The sequence below is a fragment of the Onychomys torridus genome, chromosome 2 (genome assembly GCF_903995425.1).
Source record: "Onychomys torridus chromosome 2, mOncTor1.1, whole genome shotgun sequence".
NCBI lineage: Eukaryota > Metazoa > Chordata > Mammalia > Rodentia > Cricetidae > Onychomys > Onychomys torridus.
The window spans coordinates 115,827,707-115,842,645 of NC_050444.1; the positions used below are offsets into that span (position 1 = coordinate 115,827,707).

Sequence of the window (14,939 nt, forward strand, 5' to 3'; positions counted from 1 at the left end):
GAAAGAATATGGATATTATAAGGTAAAAAGGGTAGATTATTGAATCTACTTTTAGAAGTCAATTACTAGTTTTAAATATTTTTAGATTGGATTGGATTTTTGTATACTGTATAACAAATTTTGTATATTGATACAAATTTGAGATTGATTTTGTTAGAAAATACTGTACATATATTTCTAATCTTGTTCAAGGTATTATACCTATACTGTTAATTTAACAATGTAATGCAAATTGCTAATCCTTGAAAGTTATTACCAACTATTTAGGATATAAAGAAATGTAAGTTAGCAGTTAGTCATTATAATCAAACTTGTAATCATATTAGGTATGTTTTCAAGGTCAAGCAGAGGTATATTTTAGATGGACAGGCCATATTCAAACACTTCAGAGATCTGCAGAATATGGCATTTAAGATGTTTTAATAACAGTTTTTTTTCTTTTTTTATGACTATGAAATATGTTTGCTCCCGGCAGCACCAATATACTTCAGAGAAAATGATGGGCATTGAAGAAACTCCATATGAAGTTTACTTTCATTGTGGCAAAAGTTAGCCACTGGGCAAGAAAGTGCCTTGGCATCGACTGCTGACAGTATGCTGTCCAAGATGAACAAGCAGGACACAATAGAATGTCTTGCTGATCTTTGCCAAGACAAGATAGGAAGGCTCTTTAGAAAATTCTGCTTCACAGATGAGTCTGTCAGATATGCTAAGCCTGTAGGCCAAAGATGATGCCCCAATGTTGCAGAGAAACCTCGGGTGACTGTCCAGGCAGCCAGCTGTTTCTATCATAACTCACATATTTGGAAGTGGCTTGTTTGCACTTCTGTTTTGCTAGGTAATATTATTTCCTTCTCGGGTTTTTGGGGGAGTTGAAGCTTAGATAGTTATAGATTCCTTGCTAGGAAATTCAGAAAAGAAACTCACTAAAGAGGTGTTAAGTGTATAAATTTGAAAGACATCAAATTAGGATAGTAGGTAAATTAAATACAATCCTTTGTATTCACAAAAATAAGATAGATAATGGAATATTTTCTCTGAATTTATCAAATGAAAATGGACTAGACATTGTTGATGTATTTATTTCTTGTATGTATTGTATATAGTTATTGTACTTATTGTATATAGTTTTTCTTATATTAGTTATCTTTTTTATTTTTTATTTTAGACAAAAAAGGGAAATGTGGTGATATATTGTATCCCCCAATATATTGTGCACCTTAATAAAGCTTATCTCAGGATCAAAGGAAAAAGCCAGCCACTATATTAAACATAGAAATCATGCAATGGTAGCAGATGCCTTTAATCCTAGCATTTGGGAGGCAGAGATTCATTTGGATCTCTGTGAGTTCAAGGCAACACTGGGAACAGACCCAGGCATGGTGACACATGCCTTTAATCCCAGCACTAACCATGGAGGTCTGTACAGACCGACAGGAAGTTACGTAGCTGGGCAGAGAGAGGAAGTGAAATGCAGAAGAGAAAGGGATAAGGCGTGGGTATACAGGAAGTAGGTCTCTTTGGCTGAAGATTTCCAGTGGTAAGAATGTGGTTGGCTGCTTTCTGCTTTGCTGATCTCTCAGGTTTTTACCCCAATATCTGGCTCTGGGTTTTTTATTATTATTATTATTAATAAGACTGTTTAGCAATTTGTCTTTCAAAACTGACTTAATCATAGTTATGCTTTTTCACTATATTATTGAATTTGGTTTGTATTTTGTTGAAGACTTACATTCATTAGGAAAATTAGTCGGATTTAGCTCAGTGGTAGAGCGCTTGCCTAGTAAGCGCAAGGCCCTGGGTTCGATCCTCAGCTCAAAAAAAAAGGAAAATTAGTCTATACTTTTGTTTTTGCTATCTCTGGTTTTGGTATTGAGGTAATATTGGCTTCATAGAAGTAGTTTAGAAGCATTTCTTTCCTTTCTATTTTATGGAATAGTTTGATGGGCATTGGAGTTAGATCTTTAAAGGTACAGTAGAATACAACAGTAAATCTATTTAATGTTGGACTGTCGAGAAGACTCAGCAGGTAAGGGTGCATGCTGCCACGCCTGAAGACCCAAGCTTGTCCCAGAACCACACAGTGCAAGGAGAGGACTGACGCTTGCAAGTTGAACCATGACCATGTATTTAACCACATAGACACAGATACAGACACACAGACACAGACAGACACACAGACACACACAAATAAGTAAATGTAAAGAAAGAATATGTAAAATCCATCTGTTCTTGCAGTGTTGTTTGTGGGTTTTTGTTGCTGCTTTAATCTTATTATAGACTTCAGCCCCTTTCTTTAATTTTATGGATTTATGTCTTTCATTCTAAGTTCCTCATCTTCTAAAATAACCAAATCTCCCTTTCAGAAATCTTTTGCTCTTTTTGTCCTCACTTTATTTATTTCAACCCAGATTTTTATCATTTTCTCCTAATTTTGTATCTGGCTTATTCTCAAGAGTCTAGAATCTCGAGGTGGGACATGAGGTTATTTATCTGAGACATCCTTGATATTGTTGTTTTGAAACAGGGTCTCTTTATGGAGCCCAGGTTGGTCCCACACTTAGGTGCCTTCTGTTTCAGCCTTCCAAGTGCTGGGATTACAGGGCATGTACCATCATGCTGGGTTCATGATTTCAAATCTATCCATAGCTATAAAACCTCATAGAACTGCCTTCTCTGTACCCCAGGGGCTTGTCACGGTGTCTTTTTGTTTGACTCTAAGAACTTCTCATTGTCTTCCTTGACTTATCCAATGACCTACCAATCATTTAAATGTGTATTGTTCAATCTCTATGTGTTTGCAGATTTTCTGTAGTTTCACAAACTGTTTCTAGTTTTATTCAAATACGATCTGATAAGATACAAAAAATTAGTTGATTTAAAAAAAATTGTTAAGGCTTTAAGTGTGATTTATTTGGGATCTTGTGGGAGGGATGTGTGTTTTGCAGATGCTAGAATATTTGTGTGTGCGCGCGCGCATGTATGTATTCACAGGGGTGTGTATGCATGTGGAGGCCAGAGCTCCCACTGAACTTGGAGCTCATTCATTCATTGAGGTTTTCTGAGCTCCAGGGAGCTACCTAGCTGCCCCTCCCTGCTCCTGCATAGGAGCCGACATGCATGGCAGGTACTTTATCAAATGAGCAATCCTAGCTACTGTAAATTGCTCTTTCATGGTTATTAAACGTGGTGTTCTGATTAATAAAATATTCCAGTTATATTTATTATTTTATTATATAACTTGGATTACTAATTTTTTAAAAAAGCATGGACATTAGAAATAACCTATATTAACCAGGTATGGTGGTACACACTTTTAATCCAGGCATTTGGGAGGCCGAGGCAGGCAGGTTTCTTCGAGTATCAGATTAGTCAGGGCTATACATTAAGACCCTGTCTCAAACAAACAAACAAACAAACAAACAAACAAACAAACAAACAAAGCAACAACCCCCCCCCCCCCCCCGAAACAAAACAAAAAAACTAATGTTACATTAAACTTGGTCCTGGTAATAGGTTTGTAATCCCAGCTACTTGGGATGCTGAGGTGGGCAGATCACAAGCAGCAGGCCTGCCTGGGCTACAAAGTAAGTTCAAGGCCTTAGCAACTTAGCAAGACCTATATAAAAAATAAAGCATAAAATAGGCATCTAGATATATGGATCAAATGAAACATCTTACATTAAAACTACTTGGGATTCAGAGGCAGAAGTTCAAAGTCATTCTCTGCCATTTTGTGAGGTGGAGACCATCCTGGGCTACAAGAAACCCTGTCCCCAAACAAAATAACAACAACAAAACCCTCAAATTAACAAAGGAGTTAGTAGCAAGAATAAAAAGGATGCTGTGGTGCCTCTGGCACCTCTGTACACCAAGAAACTCTGAGAACTACTTGGCTGGTACAAAGTATAGTGTTTAGAGTCTGAGGGACAGAGATGTTCACAAGACAGTTCTTGCCTTTTAGAAGGTAGATCAGCTAATAAAGAATTACAATTTAACAAATATTTAAGTGATTATTTGGTTACATGTTTTTTTTAAAGCTTTCTAAAAGCTGAAGCTCTCATCTCTGTCCTTTCCCCTTGAAATTTCTCCTAATTAACAAAACTACCCCTGCTTCAGGAACGGCTAATAGTGCTTTGTCCCTGATCTGCTGAACCAAAATGAGCAGTCTGTCCAGTTTTTACTCTTATGTATACGGCAACAGGCTGAAGAAGATGAAGATATTTGCAGGAGAGACTTCTGCTGAACGTTGCAGCTCTAAGAATCTCTAAAAAGCAGTCTGTTACATAAATTATGTCCCTTTTAACCTCTCCTCTGCGTTCATTTACACAACTGATCATTGAAACTGCTTTAGAAGTATGTCTTCCAGAAATGCAACATATTTACAAGCTTCCTTAAAATTACTGTGAAGTGGATGCAACTTAGTGTTACCCCAATGAATCCCACTTCTCCTAACTATATATAGTTCATCAACATTCCCATCAAATCACGAAATTCTCTCCCACTGCAGTCCCAGTTTGGTGCATGTGTATGAGAAGCAGCAGACTGTTTTTCATGATCATCGATTTTAAATATTTACTTGCTTCTACTGCATAATTTAGCACACTGGAGTTGGAAAGCAGTTTATATGGTAGCTGATTCCATGCCAGTGTTAGAGAATATGAAGTCCCTCTGTGACTCCTGTGAAACTGCAAAAACGAAAGGCATTCTCATTTCCTTTTCTAACCAATTAAAGTTTAACTATAAATCTACAGAAAGCCTATGCTTGCAGTGTACATATACATACCATAATTTTGTATAGTTATCATACAAATCCAAGCACTGATTCTTATGGCTTGTTAATATAGTATGCCAAAATGTAGTCATTCTGGCAATAATAATGTGATTGCTAATCTTGGTGGTCAATTTGACTACATCTGGAATTAATTCAGGCTAAAGCTGTTGGGCACTCTAGTGAGGAATTTTCTTAAACAGATTATTTGAAGTAGGAAGACCCTCTGTACAACTGGGCCACGACTTCTGGTGGCCGAGATAAAAAGACACGGAAGAAGGAAACTGCTTCATGCCCACTTGGTACTAGTTTCTCTGACCAGTTCATCTATCCTGTTGCGGCCAGTACTAAATCCAACTTCTTTGGGATTCAAACGAAGACAGACCTCCAGGAATCTTCCAGGACTCCAGCGCCAGACTGGGATTTCTGAGACCTTTAGCCTCATGGATTTAGTAACTACTAGTCGCCTTTCCAGTGTGAGACAGCCGTCGTTGAACTACCTGGACTACATCCTGGACTATCAGTTCTGTTCCTTTAGAAAATCCTCATACAAGTCCTTAGAGAAGTTATAAAAGGGCTTGGGACAGCTTGTGAGATACGTGTTACCTTCTCTAAGTGGTCAGAAAGTGTTCGGCATATCGAAACAAACTATCCAAGTAGATAAGGGAGCAGATACTTCGTTATCTATGCTAACAAATCTTCCACTTGTCTTGCCATACCCCTCCACTGATTAATTGGCTGTCCCATGTGAATGGTGAATAAATCACTCTAAAAATTCTAGGTAGATGTTTGCATGAGAATAACAATAAAGATATTTTCTCCAGTGTTTGAGAAAAGATCACAAGTTCCCGGCCAGCCTGGCGGAATTTCCAGTCTGTCTTAAAACACCCCTGAATTCTAATCATGAAACACAGTTAAAATTAGAACATATTTTGTATTCCAGAAGGCTTTCATTCTCTAGTGGTTCAACTGCAGGGTAGCAGGGGCTGCTGTCTTTTTTTTTTTTTTTCCCCCTTCTGGTTTCTACTCTTATTTCTTATGCATTGCTTCAACAGTTACTGAAAACGATATATTAGTAGAATTACATTTTGTCATTATTTAGTATTTCTCTCCACATTTCTTAAAGGCGGGTCCTGTACTTCAATCCTTGATGAGAATCTGAATGTGAAAACTGAATGCACACGTCCCTAGATACTCCACCAAGATGTAATCAGCACCCCTAACCAGTTTGCCTTGGTGTAGGGAGACTTAAGTATTTTTATCCAAGAAGGTTTGGTCGTAAGGACCCAGAGCTGTGCATGCTGGATGTTGTAGTCCTGAGGCCGCAACACTCACGGTGCGTGGCAGCTGGTAGCTTAGATACTGTAGTTACAGCTGCAGGGAACAGCTGTAAACCCTAACACGAGGCTGCCACTCACAGATTCACGACTCTGGGCTCTATGCTTGAAGCCCAGGAGCTAAGGGCCCGGGACAAATCTGCCTGCAAGATCGCGGCCTGCGGAGGCAACGGCGTCCGGTGCTACGGTGGCCGCACGGGGCCCTGTCCCGTACGTCCCGCGGTGCGTACGCGCTGCTAGGCGCCGCTGCTGGAGCCGGAGCGTATCCTGGTGTGGGGACTCCTGCGCCGCTGTGCAGTTATCCAGTCCCGTGTCGCTGCCGAGGGGTCGGCTTGAGGCTGACGGAGTGGATAAGGTTGGAGTTTGGTGTTTGTAGTCTCCGAATGGCCGGTTCTGCGGGGCCCTGCCCTTGGTGCAGACCCTGGCCAACTGTCTGGGTTCCTGGAGGGTGTTGGAGCTTCTTCCGATTCTTCCTTGTGCGGGTCATCTTCGAATTCTCCCTCGCCGTTTGAACTGTAAGCCTTTCAGTGGCCAGCGGTTCTGTCCTTCTTGACCAGACCCGGAGCTGTTTTATTCCTAGCTGCCTCATCCCATTGGCTCTTCCTGGTCTCACTGCCCCAGTTTCTTTCCATTTAAAACAAACAAACAAAAAAGCGTGTGTGGGAAATGTTAGATCTCAGTCTGCCCATCTGTAGCCCCGTTGCCTCTTTGGGGGTGTCTGTACCACTCTACTCTGGCTGTACTAATGATGCTGACTTCACTAGTTTGGCTTTTGCTCACTTTCACATGCCCACCCACATCTGAGGGTTTTTGAAGTTGGAAACTCAGGATATTATCATCTGTGCGATGACAGATGTCGCAGGGGTCAGCTCAGCATACCTTTGCGTGAGTTTATGTTTCTCAGGGTTTCTTTGTCTTACTTTTTGTTATTTATTGATTACTTTTCCACATGGGGAAGTGCTACCTCGGAGTTAAGACTATACCGCCTTATGGCTTTTTAATATTTGAATTACTTAGGTGGGGATTTTCTTCTGTTTGTTTATCTTTTTTGACTTGACATTCCTGTGGCATTTTGGATTGGTTTTGTGTCAGCTGATAGCAGATAGACACAAAGGAGCTATCCTTCCTGCCTGCTGCTTGTGATTTGTAACTAGATAATGAGTCTTTATGGGTCTTTGGAAGTACCCAGAGGGGTTGGAAAGGCTTTGAAATGTAAAGTCTCTGTATTTTCTGAGTTTAGAATTATAAAGCCCAAACAGGGAAGAGTGTTAAGTAGTCCAATGTCAGTAGCTAATTGACTGGTTCATCTGCCATAGAATTTGAAAACTGAAGTTAAAAATTGGGCAATGTGAGGGATGGTATAATTTAGCAAAAAGAGGTTAGAGGCCACTTAATTGATGCTGTTTCTAAAAAATGGGATGCATATATATTTTAAAAGAATCTTTTTTATTTTTTATTTTTGTGTGTTTTTCTACATGTGTCTGTTTCTGATGTCAGAAGAGGGCATCAGATCTCCTGGAACTGGAGTTACAGATGGTTGTGAGCCACCATGTGGGTGCTGGGAACCCAACTGAGGTCCTCTACAAGAATAACCACTGCTCTTAACCCCCAAGCTAACTCTCCAGGCTGGATATACACTGAAAAATGTTTTGTGAAACTGCTTTGAACTTTGTTTGTTCTAAGTAGTCTGATAGCTTTGATCAACATTTTTTGTATTACTGCTTGCTAATGGTATATGGATAGTTATTTTCCCTGCAATTTAAGTGACTTTTGCAGCTCCCTTCTAATTCTTGTGTTACAGTGTTTCTGATAGATAGTCCCCCCGCCATCCCCCCCCCCCCCCCAAAGCTACACAGGGTTTCTCTGTGTAGCTTTGCGCCTTTCCTGGAACTCACTTGGTAGACCAGGCTGGCCTCCAACTCACAGAGATTCGCCTGGCTCTGCCTCCCGAGTGCTGGGATTAAAGGCGTGCGCCACCACCGCCTAGCTAGTTTTTTTTTCTTTTTTAAATACTGTCTCATCATGTAGCCTAGGCTGGCTCCAACTCTGTTTTCTTGTCTCAGTGTCCAGAGTGCTGGGACACAAACAGGTGTGTATCCAATGTTATTCTTTTTTAAGTTACACAATCTATAACTATCAATAAAATTAAAACCTACCCTTCTAAGTTGGAAATATTCTTAATTAATCTGAAGTGTTTTTAGTTATGTTTAAGATTACACACACATAATATTTTAGAATTGATACATTCCTGTAATTCCGGCACTTGAGAGGCTGATGCAGGAGGAGTTCCATGAGTCTGACTGAGGCCAGGCTAGGATACATAAATTTGTTCTAGGTCAGCTTGGGCCATAGAGTGAGAATGTCTCAAAAACACAACAAAACAAACAATAAACCCTAAACTACCCAACCAAAAAAATATGACCTCTTCAAATAAACAAAACCCAACATTTTTACTTTCAGAATTAATTCATTCATGGAATTATTTATTAGAAAATAGGTAAGAAGCCACATAACTACATATGTTTTATATATTTTTTTCTGAGAGTTTTGAGTTTCCAGTTGACTTTTTCCTGAGAGTTTGTTCATTTACTAGGCATTCATTGGATTTGTACTGTTTAATGAAATCGTGACATTTATTGATCAGCACACCCTGCCTCAGGAGGCATCTTCGTACTATATAATTTCAAAGCATTATTTCCACATTATTGACCTCAGTGAGCTATTATTATTGATATTTTGCATATGAAGAAAGTAAAACAGAGTTTAAGTTCAGTTCTTTTTTTTTTTTTTTTTTTGGGTTTTTGAGACAGGGTTTCTCTGTGCAGCTTTGCGCCTTTTCCTGGAACTCACTTGGTAGCCCAGGCTGGCCTCGAACTCACAGAGATCCGCCTGGCTGTGCCTCCTCAGTGCTGGGATTAAAGGTGTGCGCCACCACCACCCAGCTATAGTTCTTTTTGGTGCTTCCTAATGCACTAAAGGGGCAAAGATTTTTTTTTTTTTAAATCTTGGAATGCATAAAAAGCATTAGTTCAGTAAATATGTGCAAAGCAGCCATTTTATATCTGTCTGTCTGTCTTTCTATTTATCCATTTGTCTATTTTATATCTTTCCATCTATACTTATCATCGATCTATCCACCCATCTACCTATTTATATGTATTTATCGTCTACCTATCATCTGTCACCCCAGACGAGATCTCATCTGTATCTTCAATGGTGGGTAGGGATTTCCTTCAGTGGAAATTGGGAGGAGCACAGTTCCAGGCGGAAGTACAAAGTGAAGAGATTCCTGAAGCTAAATTATGGAGGCCAGAGTAGAAAGACACTAGTGGCCTGTTTCCTGTGTCGTCAGTTGTCACCCACTTAGCAGGTATACAGTGCCCGCACTGGAAGAAAAAACCCTTTTGACTGAATGAGGGCCAGAGCTCAGACTGAAGTGATGGGTTGCAGAGATCCTGAGCCATTACCTCAAGAATGGAAGGAATGTGAAGCGGTTAGTGAAGGCGCCCTTGGCATGTGTTTGCTCTTGAGTGGTGGGCATGGGCTGGTAGCCTAGGGAGCAGATGGCTCGTTGTCAGGTTTGAAGGAAGTAGAACAGGTAGGGGACTTGTAGATTCACCTGTTCTTTTTGTTTGTTTGTTTTTGTGTTGTTGTTGTTTTATCAAAGCATAGGATTTAAAAAAAGCTTTCAAAATTCACTATTTTATGAGTTACTGTCAATTAAACAGGCCAAGATTGTCAACTATGTGAATGTATTTCAGTTGCAGAGTTAAGTGACAAAATTCTGTTACTGGAATTTATGTCATTAGGTACTCCTTATGTTAGCAATTGAGCCTTATAACTACTTTATTTTTATTTTTAGGACTATTTATGAATCCATTTGTAGTGTTTACTTCACATCTAATTTTTATTCGTTAACTGGGGATTCCTGTAGGTCACAGATGTAAAGTAGTTGAGTGTCCTAGTCAGGATTTCTATTGCTGTGATGAAACACCATGACCAAAAGAAATCTTAAAGGATTTGTTTAGCTTACACAGCTACATTGTAGTAGTCCATTGAAGGAAGTCAGGACAGGAACTCAAACAGGGCAGGAACCTGGAGGCAGGAGCTGATGCAGAGGCCACGGAGGAGTGCCGCTTACTGGCTTGTTCATCATGGCTTGCTCAGCCTGCTCTCTTACAGAACCCAGGACCACCAGCCCAGGGATGGCACCACCCACAAAGGGCTGCCCCTGCCCCCCATCGATCACTAATTAAGAAAATGCCCTACAGCTGGATCTGATGGAGGCATCGCCTAAATTGAGATTCCCTCCTTTCAGATAACTCTAGCTGGTGTCAGGTTGTTGGAAACTAGCCAACCAAGGAGTAAAGTAGTCCATCACAACAGAACTTTTTGCATCTTAGGGAAGGCAGACATATACCAAATAGTCACATTTGAAGTTACTGCTATGTCAAAAGCTATTACAAAAGGACTTGATGCTATTTTCTCCAAGGAAGAAATATAGAGGGGAAGATCGGAGATGAGAGAATCCAGTGAGGAGAGTGTTAGAAAAGCCCACGTGTGGAAGGAGACTGCCTGGAGAAGGCAGACGTAGATGGATGTGCGAGGTGAGGGAGAGATGTCTTTGTCTACCCTAGGCAGTTATGAGACAAAGGTCTTACAACTAGTGGGATTATGGTGTATTCTTTGAGATAGAGAACACTGAGAGATCAAATTTCCAGGGCTAAACCTTTTTATTAGTATTTTTATTGTGGCAGTGGTATTAGAGATTAATTTTATTATTAATCTATATTATTAACTTTTATATAGTTACTTTATATTAAAAATAGAAAAGTTATGTTTTTTTTTGTGTGTGTCATTACTTTAGTGTGTATGTGTGTGTGTGTGTGTGTGTGTGTGTGTGTGTGTATTTAAGATAGTGTCTCACTATGTAGCCAGGCCTGAAACTTACTATGTAGACCAGAATGGCCTCAAACCCACAGAGATCCACTTGCCTGTGCCTCCTGAGTTTATTCTATTTGAATAATGGAATAGCACTGAGATTCTTTTGGCAGTATTTTATCCTTGAATGCAGAGGGGTGGAGCTGTAGGTGAAAACGTCTGGAAATGTGTTGGCATCTGTTTTGATTCTACATGTGACATATTAAAACCATTTGCAATAGTATAACTAAGTGTGGTGGGCTGAAGGAAAAGGACCCCCATAGGCTCATAGAAAGTGTCATCATTTGAAAGGATTAGGACATGTGGCCTTGTTAGAGTAGGTGTGGCCTTGTTGGAGGAAACGTGTCATTGGGGGTGGGCTTTGAGGTTTCAAATGCTCAAGCCAGGCCCAGTGTTTCTCTGCCTGTTGCCTTGGATCCAGATGTAGAACTTGTGGCTACCTCTCCAGCACCGTGTCTGCTGTGTGCTGTCATGCTTCCTCTCCCATGATGATAATGGACTAAACCTCTGACATGTAGACCAGCCCCCATTGAATGTTGTCTTTTATAAAAGTTGCCGAGGTCATGGTGTCTCTTCATAGCGATAAAACCCCAAGACACTGAGTGATACCTTATTAAATAATATTTTAGGTTTTTGGCTTGAGATTTGGCAGTCAATAGGGCATCTAGCTATGTTCTAACTTCTCTTACTTGGTTCATATATAAATACAAATGTACCTAGAAGAATACAGACATTCTTTTTTTCCTTCAGCGTCTCTCAGTTGTGTGATTTTTGATGGGTACTAAGTCAGTATAGTCAGTTTAGATTTCATATTTCACAGTGGTGATAATAGTGTAGAGTATATTGACAAGTACTTTGTAATCAGGATATCGGAGTCCAGCGTCTCTTGTTACTTACTGGAGTACAGGCGTACAGAGTTGTGTAAAACAGCTCAGACATGAAGGATGGGAGAGCTGGCCTTTGCTGTGGGATAATGCTCCTGTACACTGTAAAGATTTTCACTTGAATTGGCTAAATAAGACCCTGATTGGCCAGTAGCCAGGCAGGAAGTATAGTGAGCAAACTAAGAATTCTGGGAAGAGGAAGGGCGGAGTCAGGGGTTACCAGCCAGACACAGGAAGCAAGATGAGAATGTCACACTGAGAAAAAGTACCAAGCCATGTGGCTAAACATAGATAAGAATTATGGGTTAATTTAAGTGTAAGAGCTAGTCAGTAATAAGCCTGAGCTACTGGCTGAGCAGTTATAATTAATATAAGCTTCTGTGTGATAATTTGGGAAGGGTCTGCTGGGTATTTGGGAGCTGTTGGCAGAACAGAAACTTGGTAAGTCTAAAGTTTTATATCTAATTTATCTTTTATTATAACTAAAGAAAACTATAACTATTTAGTCTTCAATCCCATCAAAGACTCCAGAAAGATGTAATGTAACCTAATGACAGGGATATCAGGCTGCCTGGACAGTCACCCAAAGTTTCTCTGCAACATTGGTGCATCCATCTTCAGCCTACAGGCCTAGCGTATCTAACAGACTTATCTGTGAAGCAGAATTTTTGAAGGTCTGTCCCACCTTGTCTTGGCAAAGTTCTGAAGTCACTTTCTTTTGTGTCCTCCTGCTTGTCCAATTTGTACAGCATACTGTCAGCAGTTGAACAAGGGCACTTTCTTTGCTCACATGGCTAGCTTTTGCCATAAAGAAAACAAACTCCATATGGAGTTTCTTTGATGCCCATTATCCTTTTTGAAGTAATTGCTGATGCCAGGAGCAGACGTGTCTCATTCTCAAGAAAAGTCCAAGTTCTTAAGTTCTTACTGGGTTATTTGAAAGGAAGATGAAGCCATTGTGGCACTTCACTTCCTAGGTCATTTTCCTACAACCGTGCCACCATTAGTATACTATAGTACTTTAACCTTAGTATCATCTGTATTCAAAACCCAGATTTTCCTGATCATGCCAATAATCTTACCATAACTTAAAATATACTGAATCTAGCCAGACGGTGTTGGCACACACCTTTAATCCTAGCACTTTGGAGGGAGAGGTAGACAGATCTGTGTGAGTTTGAGGCCAACCTGGTCCACACAGCAAGTTCCAGGACAGCCAGAGCTACCCAGATGAAACCCTGTCTTGAAGCAAACAAACAAACACAAACAAACAAAAAACTTAATCTAGTCATAGATCATGGAATATATTGAGTTGTCATATTTCTGTTTTCTTTTCTCTTTTTTCTCTTTTTCTTTTGCAGTGCTGGAACTTAAATCTAGGGCATTGGGCCTTATCCATGTTAGGCAACTGCTCTACCACTGAGCTGCACCCCCCTTACTCTCTGTTTTCTTGTGCAGAGAACATCCTCTCTTATTCCCCTCTCCCTTCTGTCCTTTTCTTTAAAGACAACTGATTTTTTTTTAGTACAAATGAAGTTTATATGTCCGATCATCTCTCCTCAGTTAGTTTCGGGGTGTCCTGGTTAGTCACTTGTGAAGAGGGAACCCCAGGTGAGGAGTTGTCTTCATCAGATTGGCCTATGGGCTTCTATGGAGTGACTGATGAGTGATGTGGGAGCCCCATCCTGCCGGGCAGTGCTACCCCTGGCCAGGTAGTTGTGTGCTGTATAGACAAGCAAGCTGAGCAAGCCAGGGGAAGCAAGCCAGTAAGCAGTGTTCCTTTATGGTTTCTTTGTTAGTTTCCACCTCCAGCTCCTGCCTCTAGCTCCTGCCTTGATGTTCCCATCCCCCAGATGGATTGTGACCTGGGGGTTATAAGATCAAATAAGCCCTTTTCTCCCCCCAATTTCTCTTGGTCGGGGTTTATTATAGCAACAGCAAAGCTAACCAGGACAATTTTGACTCTGGAGTGAGAAAATCATCAACTTTGCATTTCGCCCAGTAGACAGCTTGTCCTATCATTGGAGATGTTAACCAGACTTCTGTATTCTAAAAGACCTTTCCTGTGTGCATTTAACAATCACTCTGTGGGGTGCTGCTTGAAATCATGTGGCTGTTCTATTTTCCAGTGGTTTTTGTATGCTTAGTAGCCATTCATAATTCTTGCCCGAGTCAGTCTTTGTACTGCTGTTTGTCTCAGCAACTTCTCAGTGCTGTCAGACCTTTTCACTTCCCGGCATCTTCTCGAAGGAGCCATTTCCCCATCCTGGTGACAGTCTACCTTTCCCTGACTGCTCTTTAGCTTGCAGTCTTCAGCCACAGCAGTCTACAGAATGCTGGGATCACATGCCCTGTTCTTCCTTTCATTTCTCAGTACTGTGTACCTAAGGATTCTTAAGACGTTTTTGCTTTGTGTTATAATCTGTTACCACCACTTTTTAAGATTTATTTATTTTTTAATTTTATATGGATGAGTGTTTTGCTTGCATGTATGTCGTGTACCATGTGCATGCAGTGTCCATCAGAAGAGAGTGTCAGGTCCAGGATCAGGTGTAACTCCTGACAATGGAGTCTCAGATGGTTGTGAGCCACCATGTGGGTGCTGGGAATCCAACCTGGGTCATCTGGAGGAGCACTCAATACTCTTAACACTGAGCCGTCTCTCTAGACCCATCATATTTTTGCTTTGTTCTGTTTTCTTTTGATGATAAATTATCTCAGTGGCAGTCTGCAAGCTTGATCCTGTTTCCTTTGGATAGTTCCCATCAGTTGTTGATCATTTTCCTACACTGTTCTGTGAGGTATTCTGTACTCATCTGGTACAGTCTCTGCTGGAAATCTGGAATCAACCATTTAACCATCAAGTCCTGGTTTAGTTACTGTGAGGTGATACTTAGAAACCAAGATCTAGGCATTGAATATGCTACAGGGTATTTTTGTTTCTAAACATTTTAAATAGGTCCTACACAGCCACCCATGTGTACTTTTAAAAAAAGAAACCATGAG

At 40.5% G+C, this 14,939-nt stretch overlaps 1 protein-coding gene across 2 annotated transcripts in view; it reads left to right on the forward strand.

The window, feature by feature from the left end:
• The first annotated feature begins 6,109 nt into the window (after positions 1 to 6,109).
• Positions 6,110 to 14,939, forward strand: part of Atg4c (autophagy related 4C cysteine peptidase) — a 72,239-nt gene continuing 63,409 nt past the window's right edge. The window contains exon 1 of one of the 2 annotated variants that reach the window (XM_036177856.1): positions 6,110 to 6,463. The gene's annotated coding sequence lies outside the window, so the exon portion shown is untranslated. Of the gene's footprint in view, positions 6,464 to 6,484; positions 6,624 to 14,939 lie in introns of those variants that run through there. The other variant, XM_036177857.1, reaches the window with a different exon arrangement.